This window comes from Arachis stenosperma, chromosome 6 (genome assembly GCF_014773155.1).
Source record: "Arachis stenosperma cultivar V10309 chromosome 6, arast.V10309.gnm1.PFL2, whole genome shotgun sequence".
Lineage (NCBI taxonomy): Eukaryota > Viridiplantae > Streptophyta > Magnoliopsida > Fabales > Fabaceae > Arachis > Arachis stenosperma.
Genome location: NC_080382.1, coordinates 32,979,317 through 32,996,601, shown reverse-complemented (window position 1 = coordinate 32,996,601; position 17,285 = coordinate 32,979,317). Strand labels below are relative to the sequence as shown.

Genomic DNA, 17,285 nt, shown 5'->3' with positions numbered 1-17,285 from the left:
AAACAATGAAAACCAAAATTTAAAAATAACACATAACACTATCTTCATCCGAGTAAAAATTAAGTTATATGAGGATAAAAGCATTGTGATTTGGAGTTCTGCAACTTATTATTGATTTCTTGGAGTGCAACTACTTACAAGCATCTTTTCTAACACATCGTTGTAGAGCAAGCTAGTAATCCAACATGTGAGATCTGTTTCTTGAGAAAAAATAAGTTACTGATGAGAATAAACCTGAAATAAAATTGATTACCAAACAAAAGAAAAACAAAAAACAAAACAAAAGGTTATTAATAATATAAAATATTCTTTGATCACTAACTGAATATGTTACCAGAAATTACAAGTGTCACAACAGAATACTAATACACATACATTGGAGAACTTATAAACAAGCCTTCTTTAAGCATAAGTTGCTTTGCAGTTTCTATAGCTTCTTCACTTAATATCTACCGATTTAAACATATCTCAAGAGTTAACAAAACATAAAATTAGTTTGACTTCATGAATTGCAACATTTTATCAACTCTTGAATAAAGCTTACTTGAATGATTTCATCGAGAAGATTGACTTCTAATACACCGGGGACAAAGCCTGCACCAATCCCCTGAATCTTGTATGGACCTATACATTAATAATGACAAATTGCAAATTACTGGGTACTACAAATGCAGTTGTAGGCCTTAACCCTGAGGACTTCTAATAAATAAATAACCTTCTTTTAAAAAAAATACAAGAAAGTCATTGTCACACAGAAGAGGTTGTAACTCACCAGGTTTTCCTCCAAGAGCACTGAACTTTCAGCTGGTTCCACACCAATCAACTACAAAAAGTCAAAAGAAAAATGATAACATAAGAAAATAACACTATGATTATAGGAGAAATTATCTTCTGCAAATGTATCTAAAGAACAGCTAACTTTTAAGTAAGAATTCTGCTCTTTCAGATATTTCCCTGCACCAGCGATGGTACCACCACTACCTATCCCGCATACAAGTATGTCGACTTTTCCTTCCGAACCTTTCCATATCTCTGGGCCAGTGGTTTGATAATGTATCTGCCACAACAAGAAAATTGATCACCTAAAGTTGGCAAGAATCAGTTGTACTAAAATGTACTAAAAACAAAACATTGATGAATTCATATATCGACTCTAATAAAGAATCTCATCTATCTATCGTAACCGAATCAACAAATTTTCTAAAACAAAAAATTTCTCCAGCAATTGCAATAAATTTTAAAAATTAGTATTCTAAAACATTTAAGAAAAAACTAGTATATCAATCAATCACCTGTATAGCTTTCTCCAGCAATGTAGAACTCTCTATGCTTATACTAAAGAAATCTTTCAGACCACTTAACAAGAAATGTATATGCATCTTCAGCTGCAAATTTAGGGACCCCAAGATCCCAAATACAAGCACACAACCAACTCAAGATCGTAATGAACAAAGCAAAATCGACATGATAAACAGATGTGACAACTTCATTACCTGTTCTCTGGTCACCAAATGTGTATAGATCTGTCGTCTTATTCGAGTACGAAAACCCAACACCAGCATGAGAATCAAGGAATAATATGTTTGCCACTATAACACCAACACCAGCAAGCAATCAAAAGCATGTAAAGAACAAGAAAAAATAACACACTTGGTGATGCAAACCCTAATCACATTTCACATTTCACATTTCTTCAAAGGGGACGAAATCGCAAACCCTAATAATCAGAACAAAAACTAGAAGCAAGAACAGAACAAAAACCAAAATCAAAATAGAACAAAAATCAAGAGCAAGAATTCTTGCCTCGGTTTATCTTCACAGTGGTGGCGAGCTCCCACGGCGGCGGCGAGGAGAACACCCACCAACGCGTCCTTCAACTCCCCCTCTCTCTTGGCCAATCACGGATCTTCCCTTTTCTCTCCCCTCTGCGTGCGACGGCAATGGCTATGACGATAGTGACGAGCCCTAGCGAGCGACGGCAGCGATGAAGCACAACGACAACAGCCCTAGGCGACGACGATGGAGATGGCTTCGTGTAGCTCCAATGGTGACGACAGCTTTGGGCAGAAATCCCGTTTGCGAGCTCTCTGTCTCACCCACACGACGGCAGTGGCAGCGACAGTGGCACCCTTCCCGGCGCCATCCCTTCCCTCTCTTCTCCTTCCTCTTCTTCTCTGATTCCCCCCTTTTCCCTTTTGTCTTTTCCCCGTTTCTTGTTTCCTTTCTTTCCCCTCACTGAACATAGGTTTAGGGATTTATGGTAATAGATTTAGGAATTTAGTAAAATTAAGATTTTATTTGGTAATTCTAGAATTAAGGTAAAATATATACAAGTAATATAATAATTATATAAAATATTTGAAATAGAATGATAATTTAGGGTTTAAATATAATACTGTAAAAATTATTTTCGGAATACATAATTTTATTAATTTATTAATGAGTTTAAATAATTATTTTTAATTTAAATCATAAAATGAATATTTTAGTCATTTTATAAAACACATGTTAAACCTAAAATATCTATTGTCTAAATTAAATTATATGACATTTTATTATTTTTCTATTACCAAAACTTTAATTTCTTTGTATAAAATAATTAATTATAATAAAAATTATACATAACTTTTAATTGTCTTAAACTTAAAGTATTTATAAAAGTGTAATCTCTCATTTTTAAATAACTTTTTAGATATATTCTCTTTTATTTCTATCTATAAAATAAATAATGTCTAAAATAAAATTCAAAATTAGAAAATTCAAATTTATTTTGTTAATCTTAAAAATTTGATTATTAATAAAAATTATATATTAATTTTTAAAAGAATATAAAATAATATTTACCATTTTTAAAAATTAATGAATACAAACAGTATGTAAAAAATTTTAGTTTTTGAAACAAAATTAAATAATTTTAAAAAAAATATATACACAATTTTTTTGTTATTAAAGTGTTTAACATTTTGAAAAAAAAATTGTTATAAAATATACTTATATTTTGTGACAAACAATTAACTTGTTATAAACAATATTGAATTTTGTGACAAATTAATTTTTTTGTTAGAAAACAATTGGAGTTTTTGAAATAAAAAGATATTTTGTTACAAAATATTTCAAATTTTTGCAACTTCTTTTTTTGTTACAAAACAATTGGAGTTTTTGAAATAAAAAGATATTTTGTTACAAAATATTTTAAATTTTTGCAACTTCTTTTTTTGTTACAAAATATTATAATATTTTGTAACAAAACACCATCTCGTTACAAAAACTAACGTAATTTGTAACAAAAAAAATCAGGTTGTTACAAAATATTATCATGTTTTGTAACAACTTGTAATGTTGTTACAAAATATTATTCTTTTGTAACAATTACAATTATTATTACAAAAAATTATTTTTTTGTAACAATTTTAAATTTGATACAAAATTTTTATTACAAATGTTTCATTTTCTTGTAGTGAAATTAACCAAAAGGTGTCCTTCTGACATGCTTCCAGAATGGAGCATCATATGTATATTCTATGATGGTCTGTCTGAGTTGTCTTTGATGTCATTGGGCCATTCTGCTGGTGGATCCCTTCATCTAAAAACCCCTGCAGAAGCCTAGGAACTCATTGAGATGGTAGCAAATAACCAGTTCATGTACACTTCTGAAAGAAATCCTATGTATAATGGGATGACTCAGAAGAAAGGAGTTCTTGAGATTGATACTCTGAATGCCATATTGGATCAGAACAAAATATTGACTCAGCAAGTCAATATGATTTCTCAGAATCTGACTGGATTGCAAGCTGCATCCAGCAGTGCTAAAGAAGCCTCCTCTGAAGGAGAAGCTTATAACCCTGAGAATCCTACAATGGAAGAGGTGAATTACATGGAAGAATCCTATGGAAATGCCTATAATCCTTCATGGATAAATCATCCAAATTTCTCATGGAAGGACCAACAGAAGCCTCAAAAAGGCTTCAATAATAATAATGGTGGGAGAAATAGGCTTGGCAATAGCAAACCTTTTCCATCATCATCTCAGCAACAGACAGAGAATTTTGGGCAGAGCCTCTCTGGCTTAGCAAACATAGTCTCTGATCTATCTAAGACCACTCTCAGTTTTATGAATGAAACAAGGTGATAAACCACTATTTTATGGTTTATCTTGTGCTCAATTGAATGGTTTTTATCAACTCTTTACCCACTTATTCATATGATTTGCATGTTTTATATTTTCCTTCCTAATTCTGTGCTATGATTGAAAACATGCTTCTTTCACTTTTATTTCCTTTTATTTAATCCTCTCTTATTACCATTAGATGACTTGATATGTGTGTTAAGTGATTTCAGGAATTACAGGGCAGGAATGGCTTAGAGGATGGAAAGGAAGCATGCAAAAGTGGAAGGAATACAAGAAGTTGAAGGAACTGCAAAGCTGTCAGCCTGACCCTCTCGCACTAAAACGGTCATAACTTGAGCTACAGAGGTCCCAATGATGCGATTCTACTTGCGTTGGAAAGCTAACATCCGGGGCTTCGATTTGATATATAATTCGCCATAATGGCCATACAGATAGGCAACGCAAATGCGCGCTTCACGCGGACGCGTCACCTCTGCGAATCTCATTCCACGCATACGCGTGGATGACGCCTCCGCGTCACTTTGCCGCGACCTGTACGGACCAGATTTCACAATTAGCGATTTCTGGGCTATTTCTGACCCAGTTTTCGGTCCAGAGAACATAGATTAGAGGCTATAAAGTGAGAGAATGCATCCATTCATGATTATGCTTTCATAATTCACTTTTCATAGTTTTAGATGTAGTTTTTAGAGAGAGAGGTTCTCTCCTCTCTCTTAGGATTTAGGATTAGGATTCCTCTTAAAGGATTTAGGAATATTTTCATCTTCTTCAATTACAAGTTCAATGTTCCTATTATTTATTTCCTCAATTTAGTTTATGAATTTCTATGTTCAACTCAACTTCTTTATTTGGCTACAACTGCCCATGTTACATTTAATATTTTTATTAATTCATGATTTTGAGGTATTTCAGATCTAAGATTCTTATTTAGCTTTTTATATTATTGGCTTTAATTGATTAACTGGAAGCTCTTGAGTTATCAATTATTCATGATTGATTGTTATGTTGGCTAATTAACTGGAATTCCACTAACTCTAGTCTTTTCTTAGTAATTGGCTAGGACTTGGAAAATCTAACCAATTGGTTCACTTGACTTTCCTTTGCTTACGCAAAGGTTAACTAAGTGGGATTAACTTCCAGTCTTATAGGAGTAACTAGGATAGGACTTTCGAATTTTCATATCTTGCCAAGAGTTTATTTTATAGTTAATTATTTATTTTATTTGTCATTTAATTTACTTGTTCCTCACTTTCAAAACCCCAATTTACAAAATCCATAACCAATAATAAGAACATACCTCCCTGCAATTCCTTGAGACGACGACCCGAGGATTTAATACTCGGTTATCAATTTTAAAAAGGGTTTGTTACTTGTGACAACCAAAACGTTTGTAAGAAAGGTTGATTGCTTGGTTTAGTAACTATACTTACAACGAGAGTTTACTATAACTTCTAAACCATCAATCTTCAGTTCTTCAAAATGGTACCGTTGCCGGGGAATTACAAATGTGTGCCTTATTAGTGGTTATTGTAAATATTTTTCAAAAAAAAAATATTTTTCTTTTACTTGTTTACTTGTTTTCTCTCTCTCCCCTCTTATTTTTGATAGCTATTATGAATTCTCACCCCTCTCGTTTTGAGTTTGGTTCTAATTTTGTTGCAATGAATGGAAGCTATAACAGGAATATGCATCAAAGTCAAAGAAATCAAAGATGGACGGAGCCAAGAGGATCTGATAAACCCTTTAGGCAACAACACCTTCCAAGATATCACAGACAAAAACCATCCTACAATGCATACCAAGCTGATAGATATGGTGGACCGCCTAGTAGCTACCAACAAGCCCCACCGTATGCTCAGAGACCATCCTCACAACATAACTTTGAACCACCACACTCACAAGCCCCTTTCCACCATTCACCTCCATATGACCCCAATCCTTATTCACCACACCAACCACCATATAAACCATACCCAGAACCACCACCTCAATATACACCATCTCCATATCCTTATCAAGAGGAACCACTTCCGTGTTATGAACCTTTTCTCCCAAAAAATGAACCCTCTTATCCACCCTAAACCTCCATAGAAAGCAAACTTGCCTCTATCACTAGTCTCACCTCTACTCTTCAAGCACTTATATCCCGCTTGGGCCAACCCTCTACACCCAATATTCAACCCTCAAGCTCCACTGCACTTCCATCTCAACCACATAATGATCCACCCATCCCATCACCACCATTCATAGAAGAGTGCCAACATCCATCAATCCAAGAGCAACATGATCCCACTGATACTATTTACATGGAACAAGAGAGAGATGATCATCTTCGCGAATCCATACCTCATAAGGAGCTAGAGGAGGCTGATGAGCGGATAATTTATACGCTTTTTGGCATTGTTTTTAGTATGTTTTTAGTATATTTAGTTGAGTTTTTAGTATATTTTTATTAGTTTTTAGTTAAAATTCACTTTTCTGGACTTTACTATGAGTTCGTGTGTTTTTCTGTGATTTCAGGTATTTTCTGGCTGAAATTGAGGGATCTGAGCAAAAATCTGATTTAGAGGCTGAAAAGGACTGCAGATGCTGTTGGATTCTGACCTCCCTACACTCGAAGTGGATTTTCTGGAGCTACAGAAGCCCAATTGGCGCGCTCTCAACGGCGTTGGAAAGTATACATCCTGGGCTTTCCAGCAATGTATAATAGTCCATACTTTGCCCGAGATTTGATGGCCCAAACCGGCGTTGCAAATCAGCCTCAGAATTTCCAGCGTTTAACGCCGGAACTGGCATAAGAATTGGAGTTAAACGCCCAAACTGGCATGAAAGCTGGCGTTTAACTCCAGAAAAGGTCTCTACACATAAAAGCTTCAATGCTCAGCCCAAGCACACACCAAGTGGGTCCGGAAGTGGATTTTTCTGTCATTTACTCATTTCTGTAAACCTTAGGTTACTAGTTCACTACTAATAGGATCTTTTGACATTGTATCTGGACCTCATGACACTTTACACGTTTCTTTGTGTACCTTCCATGGCATGAGTCTCTAAACCCCATGGTTGGGGGTGAGGAGCTCTGCTGTGTCTTGATGGATTAATGCAATTACTACTGTTTCTTATTCAATCATGCTTGCTTCCGTTCTAAGATATCACTTGTTCTTAACCCGGATGAATGTGATGACCCGTGACACTCATCATATTCTCAACTATGAACGCGTGCCTGACAACCACCTCCGTTCTACTTTAGATTGAGTAGATATCTCTTGGATTCTTTAATCAGAATCTTCGTGGTATAAGCTAGAACTGATGGCGGCATTCAAGAGAATCCGGAAGGTCTAAACCTTATCTGTGGTATTCTGAGTAGGATTCAATGATTGAATGACTGTGACGAACTTCAAACTCCTGAAGGCGGGGCGTTAGTGACAGACGCAAAAGAATCACTGGATTCTATTCCGGCCTGATTGAGAACCGACAGATGGATAGCCGTGCCGTGACAGGGTGCGTTGAACATTTCCACTGAGAGGATGGGAGGTAGCCACTGACAACGGTGAAACCCTACATACAGCTTGCCATGGAAGGAGCCTTGCGTGCTTGAAGAAGATGACAGTAGGAAAGCAGAGATTCAGAAGATGGAGCATCTCCAAAACCTCAACCTGTTCCCCATTACTGCAAAACAAGTACTTATTTCATGTTCTTTTACTTTTCACAATCAACCCTGATAATCTTTGATATCCTGACTAAGATTTACAAGATAACCATAGCTTGCTTCAAGCCGACAATCTCCGTGGGATCGACTCACGTAAGGTATTACTTGGACGACCCAGTGCACTTGCTGGTTAGTTGTGCGGGATTGCAAAAGTGTGATTGCGATTTCGTGCACTAAGTTTTTGGCGCCGTTGCCGGGGATTGTTCGAGTTTGGACAACTGACGGCTTATCTTGTTGCTTAGATTAGGACTGTTTTCTTTTTGCTGGTTTAGAGTCTTTTGGTTGAGTCTAGTTTCATATTTTAAGTTTGGTGTCAATTGCATGCTTTTGTTTTTCTTCTAATTTTCGAATTTGCATGTCTTTAGTCCCTTTTTGATCCGTAAAAAATTTCTAAGTTTGGTGTCCTCTTTGTGTTTTTCCTTTAAAATTTTCGAAAAGTTGTGTTTGATTTTCTAAAAATTTTAAGTTTGGTGTCATTTTGTTGTTTTTCTATTTCTTCATTTCAAAAATCAAATCTTTTTCAAAAAAAAAATTTTTTTTTTCAATCATATCTTTCTAATTGCTAATCTCAAAATCTTTTTAATTAACTAATTGATTCAGTTTTCAATTTGCTTTGATCTTATTTTCTTTTAATTTTTGAATTCTTATTTTATTTTCCTTTTGTTTTATTTTATTTTATTTTATTTTTTCGGTTAATTCAAAAAAAAATATTTTATCTACTTGCAATCTATATCGTTCCCTTTATCCATCATGGACCTAAGTGGGACTGATCAGTCCAGAAGGACTCTGGGGTCATATGCTAACCCCATTACAGCTGCATATGGGAGTAGCATCTGTACACCTCCCATCAAAGCAAGCAGCTTTGAGCTAAATCCTCAACTCATTTTCATAGTGCAGCAAAATTGTCAGTATTCCGGTCTTCCACAGGAAGAACCTACTGAGTTTCTGGCACAGTTCTTACAAATTGCTGACACAGTACATGATAAAGAGGTGGATCAGAATGTCTACAGACTATTACTGTTTCCATTTACTGTAAAAGATCAAGCTAAAAGGTGGTTGAATAACCAACCTACAGCAAGCATAAAGACATGGAAACAGTTATCAGACAAATTCCTGAATCATTTTTACCCTCCAAAGTGGATGACACAGCTAAGGCTGGACATCCAAGGCTTTAAACAAGAGCATAATGAATCCCTTTATAATGCCTGGGAGAGGTATAGAGGCATGCTAAGAAAATGCCCCTCTGAAATGTTTTCAGAGTGGGTACAGTTAGACATCTTCTACTATTGGCTTACAGAAAAAGCTCAGATGTCTTTAGACCACTCAGCTGGTGGATCTATACACATGAGGAAGACAATTGAAGAGGCTCAAGAGCTTATAGACACTGTTGCTAGAAACCAATACTTATACTCTAGCAATGAGTTCTCTCCAAAAGAGGAAGTCATGGCAGTAGTCACTGATCCAAATCCTCAAGAACAGATGATTGAGCTTAATCAACAATTGCTCCTGATGACAGAACAGTTAGCAGAATTTAAAGAGATGCTCCATGAAACTAAAGTTGCTAACAAGAACATAGAACTGCAGTTGAATCAAGCAAAACAGCAGATATCTAAACAGATAACAGGAGAGTGTCAAGCAGTACAACTGAGGAGTGGGAAGACACTGAACAACACCACTCAAAAGAGCAAAAAGTCAAATAAGGAACAATTGACAGAGGATAACCAGACCCCTGTTCAAAATCCCTCTGAGGACAGTAAGAGCCCAGAGAGGAATGCTAGTGGCGTTCAAACGCCAGAAGGGGAAGGAAAGCTGGCGTTAAACGCCCATTCCTTGCCCAGTTCTGGCGTTCAAACGCCAGAAAAGGGAGAGAAGTTGGCGTTTAACGCCCAATCTTCACCCATTCCTGGCGTTCAGACGCCAAGGGAGGATCAGACACCTGAGAGTGCTGACAGTAATCCCTCTAAAGAGGCTTCTTCAACCACTTCTGTAAGGAATAAGCCTGCAGCAACTAAGGTTGAAGAATATAAAGCCAAGATGCCTTATCCTCAGAAACTCCGCCAAGCGAAGCAGGATAAGCAATTTGCCCGCTTTGCAGATTATCTAAGGACTCTTGAAATAAAGATTCCATTTGCAGAGGCACTTGAGCAAATACCTTCTTATGCTAAGTTCATGAAAGAGATCCTAAGTCATAAGAAGGATTGGAGAGAAGCTGAAAAAGTATTCCTCACTGAAGAATGCAGTGCAGTCATTCTGAAAAGCTTACCAGAAAAGCTTCAAGATCCAGGAAGCTTTATGATACCATGCACATTAGAAGGTGCCTGCACCAAGACAGCCCTATGTGATCTTGGAGCAAGCATCAATCTAATACCTGCATCCACTATCAGAAAGCTTGGGTTGACTGGGGAAGTCAAACCAACCCGGATATGCCTCCAACTTGCTGATGGCTCCATTAAACATCCATCAGGCATAATAGAGGATATGATTGTCAGGGTTAGGCCATTTGCCTTTCCAACTGACTTTGTGGTGCTGGAAATGGAGGAGCACAAAAGTGCAACTCTCATTCTAGGAAGACCTTTCCTAGCAACTGGACGAACTCTCATTGATGTACAAAAAGGGGAAGTAACCCTGAGAGTCAATGAGGATGAGTTCAAGTTGAATGTTGTAAAAGCTATGCAGCATCCAGACACACCAAATGACTGCATGGGCGCTGACATTATTGACTCTCTGGTGGAAGAGATCAATATGACTGAAAGCCTAGAATCAGAGCTTGAAGACATCTTCAAGGATGTTCAACCTGATCAAGAAGAACCACAGGAAACAAAGGAATTTTCGAAAATTCCTCAGGAGGAGGATAAGCCTCCCAAACCTGAACTCAAACCACTACCACCATCCCTGAAGTATGCATTTCTGGGAGAGGGTGAAACTTTTCCAGTGATTATAAGCTCTGCTTTAAATCCACAGGAAGAGGAAGCACTGATTCAAGTGCTAAGGACACACAAGACAGTTCTTGGGTGGTCCATAAGTGATCTTAAGGGCATTAGCCCAGCTAGATGCATGCACAAGATCCTGTTGGAGGATAATGCCAAACTAGTGGTCCAACCACAAAGGAGGCTAAATCCAGCCATGAAGGAGGTGGTGCAGAAAGAGGTCACTAAATTACTAGAGGCTGGGATTATTTATCCTATTTCTGATAGCCCCTGGGTGAGCCCTATCCAAGTTGTCCCCAAAAAGGGAGGCATGACAGTGGTTCATAATGAAAAAAATGAACTGGTTCCTACAAGAACAGTCACAGGGTGGCGTATGTGTATTGACTACAGAAGGCTCAATACAGCCACCAGAAAGGATCATTTTCCTTTACCATTCATAGACCAAATGCTAGAAAGACTAGCTGGTCATGATTATTACTGCTTTTTGGATGGCTATTCAGGTTACAACTAAATTGCAGTAGATCCTCAGGACCAAGAGAAAACAGCATTTACTTGCCCTTCTGGCGTGTTTGCCTACAGGAGGATGCCTTTTGGTCTGTGTAATGCTCCTGCAACCTTTCAGAGATGCATGTTATCCATCTTCTCTGATATGGTGGAGAAATTCCTGGAAGTCTTCATGGATGACTTCTCAGTATATGGAGACTCATTCAGCTCCTGTCTTAATCACCTAGCACTTGTCCTGAAAAGGTGCCAAGAGACTAACCTGGTTTTAAACTGGGAGAAATGTCACTTTATGGTGACTGAAGGAATTGTCCTTGGGCACAAAATTTCAAGCAGGGGAATAGAGGTGGATAAGGCAAAGGTAGAGGTAATTGAAAAATTACCACCACCTGCCAATGTTAAGGCAATCAGAAGCTTTCTGGGGCATGCAGGATTCTACAGAAGGTTCATAAAGGATTTTTCGAAAATTGCAAAACCTTTGAGTAACCTGCTAGCTGCTGACACGCCATTTGTGTTTGACACACAGTGTCAGCAGGCGTTTGAGACCCTGAAAGCTAAGCTGGTCACAGCTCCAGTCATCTCTGCACCAGATTGGACATTGCCATTTGAATTAATGTGTGATGCCAGTGACCATGCCATTGGTGCAGTGTTGGGACAGAGGCATAACAAACTTCTGCATGTCATTTATTATGCTAGCCGTGTTCTAAATGATGCACAGAAGAATTACACAACCACAGAAAAAGAATTACTTGCAGTGGTTTATGCCATTGACAAGTTTAGATCTTATCTAGTAGGATCCAAAGTGATTGTGTACACTGACCATGCTGCTCTTAAATACTTACTCACAAAGCAGGATTCAAAACCCAGGCTTATAAGATGGGTGTTGCTTCTGCAAGAGTTTGATATAGAAATAAGAGACAGAAAAGGGACAGAAAACCAGGTAGCTGATCATCTGTCCCGAATAGAACCAGTAGCTGGGGCGTCCCTCCCTTCTACTGAGATCTCTGAGACTTTCCCAGATGAGCAACTCTTTGCCATTCAGGAAGCTCCATGGTTTGCAGACATTGTAAACTATAAAGCTGTGAGGTTCATACCCCAGGAGTACAGCAGAGTGCAAAGAAAGAAATTAATTTCAGATGCCAAGTACTACCTATGGGATGAGCCATATCTCTTTAAGAGATGTGCAGACGGAATGATCCGCAGATGTGTACCCAGAGAAGAAGCACAAAGGATCCTATGGCATTGCCATGGATCACAGTATGGAGGACATTTTGGAAGTGAGCGAACAGCCACTAAAGTCCTCCAATGTGGCTTCTACTGGCCTACTCTCTATAAAGATTCCCGAGAGTTTGTGCGTAACTGTGACAGTTGCCAGAGAGCTGGTAACTTACCTCACGGATATGCCATGCCTCAACAAGGGATATTAGAGATAGAACTGTTTGATGTATGGGGAATTGACTTCATGGGGCCATTCCCACCATCATACTCAAACACTTACATTCTGGTGGCAGTGGACTATGTATCTAAGTGGGTAGAAGCAATTGCTACACCCACTAATGATACCAAGACCGTGCTGAAATTCCTCCAGAAACACATCTTCAGCAGGTTTGGTGTTCCCAGAGTACTAATCAGTGACGGGGGCACTCATTTCTGCAATAGACAGCTATACTCTGCTATGGTTAGATATGGAATTAGCCATAAAGGGGCAACTCCGTATCATCCACAGACAAATGGGCAAGCTGAAGTCTCTAACATAGAGCTAAAAAGAATCCTAGAACAGACTGTGATAGCCCGAAGAAAGGATTGGGCAAAGAGCTTGGATGATGCTCTGTGGGCATACAGAACAGCATTCAAGACTCCTATAGCAACCTCTCTATACCAACTGGTGTATGGGAAGGCATGTCATCTGCCCGTGGAACTGGAACATAAAGCCTACTGGGCAACCAGATTCCTAAACATGGATGCTCAGTTAGCTGGTGAAAAAAGATTGCTCTAGTTAAATGAGCTAAAGGAGTTCAGACTCAATGCCTTTGAAAATGCAAAAATTTATAAGGAAAAGGCAAAGAAGTGGCATGACAAGAAGTTGTCAACCAGAGTCTTTGAGCTAGGACAAAAAGTTCTGCTCTTCAACTCTAGGCTCAAATTGTTTCCAAGAAAACTTAAATCCCGGTGGAGGGGTCCGTATGTGATTACAGGAGTGTCACCATATGGATATGTTGAGCTTCAGGATGTTGATTCTGACAAAAAGTTCATTGTTAATGGACAGAGAATCAAGCATTATCTTGAAAGCAATTTTGAGCAAGAATGCTCAAAACTGAGACTTGAGTGAGTCTCAGTAAAGGTCCAGCTAAAGACAGTAAAGAAGCGCTTGCTGGGAGGCAACCCAGTCATTAGGAGGTTATATGATTTGTTTTTACAGAGGCAAGTATCAAAAATGAAGGAATTCACAGAGTTACAGAAGGATTCAGCTAAAAAAGCAGAGAAAAAGAGCTTGCTGGCGAAAAAACGCCAGTAAGGGGCATTTTGGGCATTAAACGCCAGAATGGGTACCATTCTGGGCGTTTAACGCCAGGAATGGTGCCATTTTGGGCGTTAAACGCCAGAATGGGCACCATTCTGGGCGTTTAACGCCAGGTGTGCAGCATCCTGGGCGTTTAGCAAAACGCCCAGTGATAAAGGGAATTCTGGCGTTTAACGCCAGCCAGGGCACCTGGCTGGGCGTTAAACGCCCAAAATGGGTAACAGATGGGCGTTAAACGCCAGAATGGATGCCATTCTGGGCGTTTAACGCCAGAAAGGTGGGGGGACCAAGATTTTGTTTTCCAATCAAATTTTTTCAAACTTTCCTTTTCTTACCCATACTTTTCTACATAAACACACTTCAACCTTTCATCATTCACTTTCAAATATTCAAAAAAAAAAATCAAAACCATTCTTCAAATCTCTCTCAAATCAATCCCAAATCTTGTTCAAAAACTCACCCTTCTCTCAAATTCTCTCCATATCTTCTCAAATCCCTTTTCAATTTTTTCGAAATCTCCTTCCCCCCTTATAAAACCACGTTCGGCCTCACCATTCCCCCACACCATTCGAATTTGCTCTTCTCCTCTCTCTTCTCCTTTCTTTCTTTTGCTTGAGGACAAGCAAACCTCTATGTTTGGTGTGCTTTTCCGTGATCACTAAAGCCAAGATTCATCAAGATCATGGCTCCTAAGGGAAAACAAACCAATTTAAGAGGAAAGAAAGAGAATAATCCAAAGAATCTTTGGAATCAAGAGAAGTTCTTAACCAAAGAACATGAAGACCATTATCACAAAATAATGGGTCTGAGGTCAGTGATCCCGGAAGTAAAGTTTGATCTGAAAGAAGATGAATATTCGGGGATCCAAGAGCAAATCCGAAACAGAGGATGGGAAGTTCTAACCAATCCTGAGATAAAGGTTGGAAGGAATATGGTTCAGGAATTCTACTCAAATCTGTGGCTAACAGATAAGCAGAGAATGACTGGAACCGCTTACCATACTTACAGAACCATGGTCAGAGGGAAAGTTATGTACTTCCATCTGGACAAAATAAGAGAAATCTTCAAATTGCCTCAACTGCAAGATGATCCTGAATCCTTTAATAGGAGAATGGTGAGAGCAGATAAAGGGTTGGATCAAGTTCTAGAGGACATATGCCTCCCTGGAACTAAGTGGATAACCAATTCAAAGGGTGTCCCAAACCAACTCAAGAGGGGAGACCTCAAACCAATTGCAAGAGGTTGGCTAGACTTTATTGGGCGGTCCATATTGCCCACTAGCAACCGTTCTGAGGTCACTATCAAGAGAGCAGTGATGATTCATTGCATTATGCTTGGAAAAGAAGTGGAGGTTCATCATGTGATTGCTTGTGAGATCTACACAATTGCAAATAAGAATTCCACTGAAGCCAAATTGGCTTACCCAAGCTTGATCTCCTTGCTCTGTAAAGAGGCTGGGGTAAAGATGGGAGTAGATGAATTCATACCCATTGAACATCCAATCACCAAGAAGTCAATGGAAGGACAAATGCAAGACAACTCTATCAAAAGGAGGGCGCAGGAGTTCCTCCCTGAATTTCCTGAAATTGGCTACTGGGCCAACCTAGAAGCATCTATCACCAAGTTGCAAGAGACTATGGAGCAGCCTAAGGAAGAACAGCAGAATCAGAACTGCATGCTCTGCAAATTGCTGAAGGAACAAGAGAAGCAGGGGCGTGAACTTCAAGAACTGAAACGCCAAAAGCTCTCCTCCAAAGCTGAGGGAGCATCCACTTCTCAAAATCAAGGTTGTTGAGTCCTAACTCTGTGAAAACCTCTATCATTAGGAGCCTATTTAAGTTTTTGTTTTCTATTTTTTAGTCTCATCTTATATCTATTTTTGAGTCTTGTTCTTAATTCATAATTAATAAAATTTAAAATTCATGTCTTAAAGTTATGATGTCCTATGAATCCATCACCTCTCTTAAATGAAAAATGCTTTAATCACAAAAGAACAAGAAGTACAGGATTTCGAAATCATCCTTGAAACTAGTTGAGTTAGTTTGATGTGGTGACAATAATTTTTGTTTTCCGAATGAATGCTTGAACAGTGCATATGTCTTTTGAATTTGTTGTTTTGAGAATGTTAAAATTGTTGGCTCTTGAAAGAATGAGGGAAAAAGAGAACTGTTATTGAAGATCTGAAAAATCATCAAATTGATTCTTGAAGCAAGAAAAAGCAGTGAATACCCAAAAAAAAATTTTCGAAAAAAAAAGAGAAGAAAGAAAAAGAAAAAGATAGAAAAAGAAAGAAATAAAGTTGTGAACCAAGACAAAAAGAGTGTGCTTAAGAACCCTGGACACCTCTAATTGGGGACTCAAGCAAAGCTGAGTCACAATCTGAAAAGGTTCACCCAATTATGTGTCTGTGGCATGTATGTATCTGGTGGTAATACTGGAAGACAGATTGCTTTGGGCCACAGCCAAGACTCATACACTAGCTATGTTCAAGAATCATTATACTTAACTAGGAGAATCAATAACACTATCTGAGTTCTGAGTTCCTAAAGATGCCAATCATTCTGAACTTCAAAGGATAAAGTGAGATGCCAAAACTGTTCGGAAGCAAAAAGCTACTGGTCCCACTCATCTAATTGGAACTATGTTTCTTTGATATTTTGGAGTCTATAGTACATTCTCTTCTTTTTATTCTATTTTGATTTTCAGTTGCTTGGGGACAAGCAACAATTTAAGTTTGGTGTTGTGATGAGCGGATAATTTATACGCTTTTTGGCATTGTTTTTAGTATGTTTTTAGTATATTTAGTTGAGTTTTTAGTATATTTTTATTAGTTTTTAGTTAAAATTCACTTTTCTGGACTTTACTACGAGTTCGTGTGTTTTTCTGTGATTTCAGGTATTTTCTGGCTGAAATTGAGGGATCTGAGCAAAAATCTGATTTAGAGGCTGAAAAGGACTGCAGATGCTGTTGGATTCTGACCTCCCTACACTCGAAGTGGATTTTCTGGAGCTACAGAAGCCCAATTGGCGCTCTCTCAACGGCGTTGGAAAGTAGACATCTTGGGCTTTCCAGCAATGTATAATAGTTCATACTTTGCCTGAGATTTGATGGCCCAAACTGGCGTTGCAAATCAGCCTCAGAATTTCCAGCGTTTAACGCCGGAACTGGCATAAGAATTGGAGTTAAACGCCCAAACTGGCATGAAAGCTGGCGTTTAACTCCAGAAAAGGTCTCTACACATAAAAGCTTCAATGCTCAGCCCAAGCACACACCAAGTGGGCCCGGAAGTGGATTTTTCTGTCATTTACTCATTTCTGTAAACCTTAGGTTACTAGTTCACTACTAATAGGATCTTTTGACATTGTATCTGGACCTCAAGACACTTTACACGTTTCTTTGTGTACCTTCCACGGCATGAGTCTCTAAACCCCATGGTTGGGGGTGAGGAGCTCTGCTGTGTCTTGATGGATTAATGCAATTACTACTGTTTCTTATTCAATC

General features: G+C 38.4%; 1 pseudogene; it reads right to left on the bottom strand.

The window, feature by feature from the left end:
• The window catches only part of LOC130933951 (uncharacterized), an 85,303-nt pseudogene that overhangs the window by 38 nt on the left and 67,980 nt on the right, over positions 1-17,285 (bottom strand).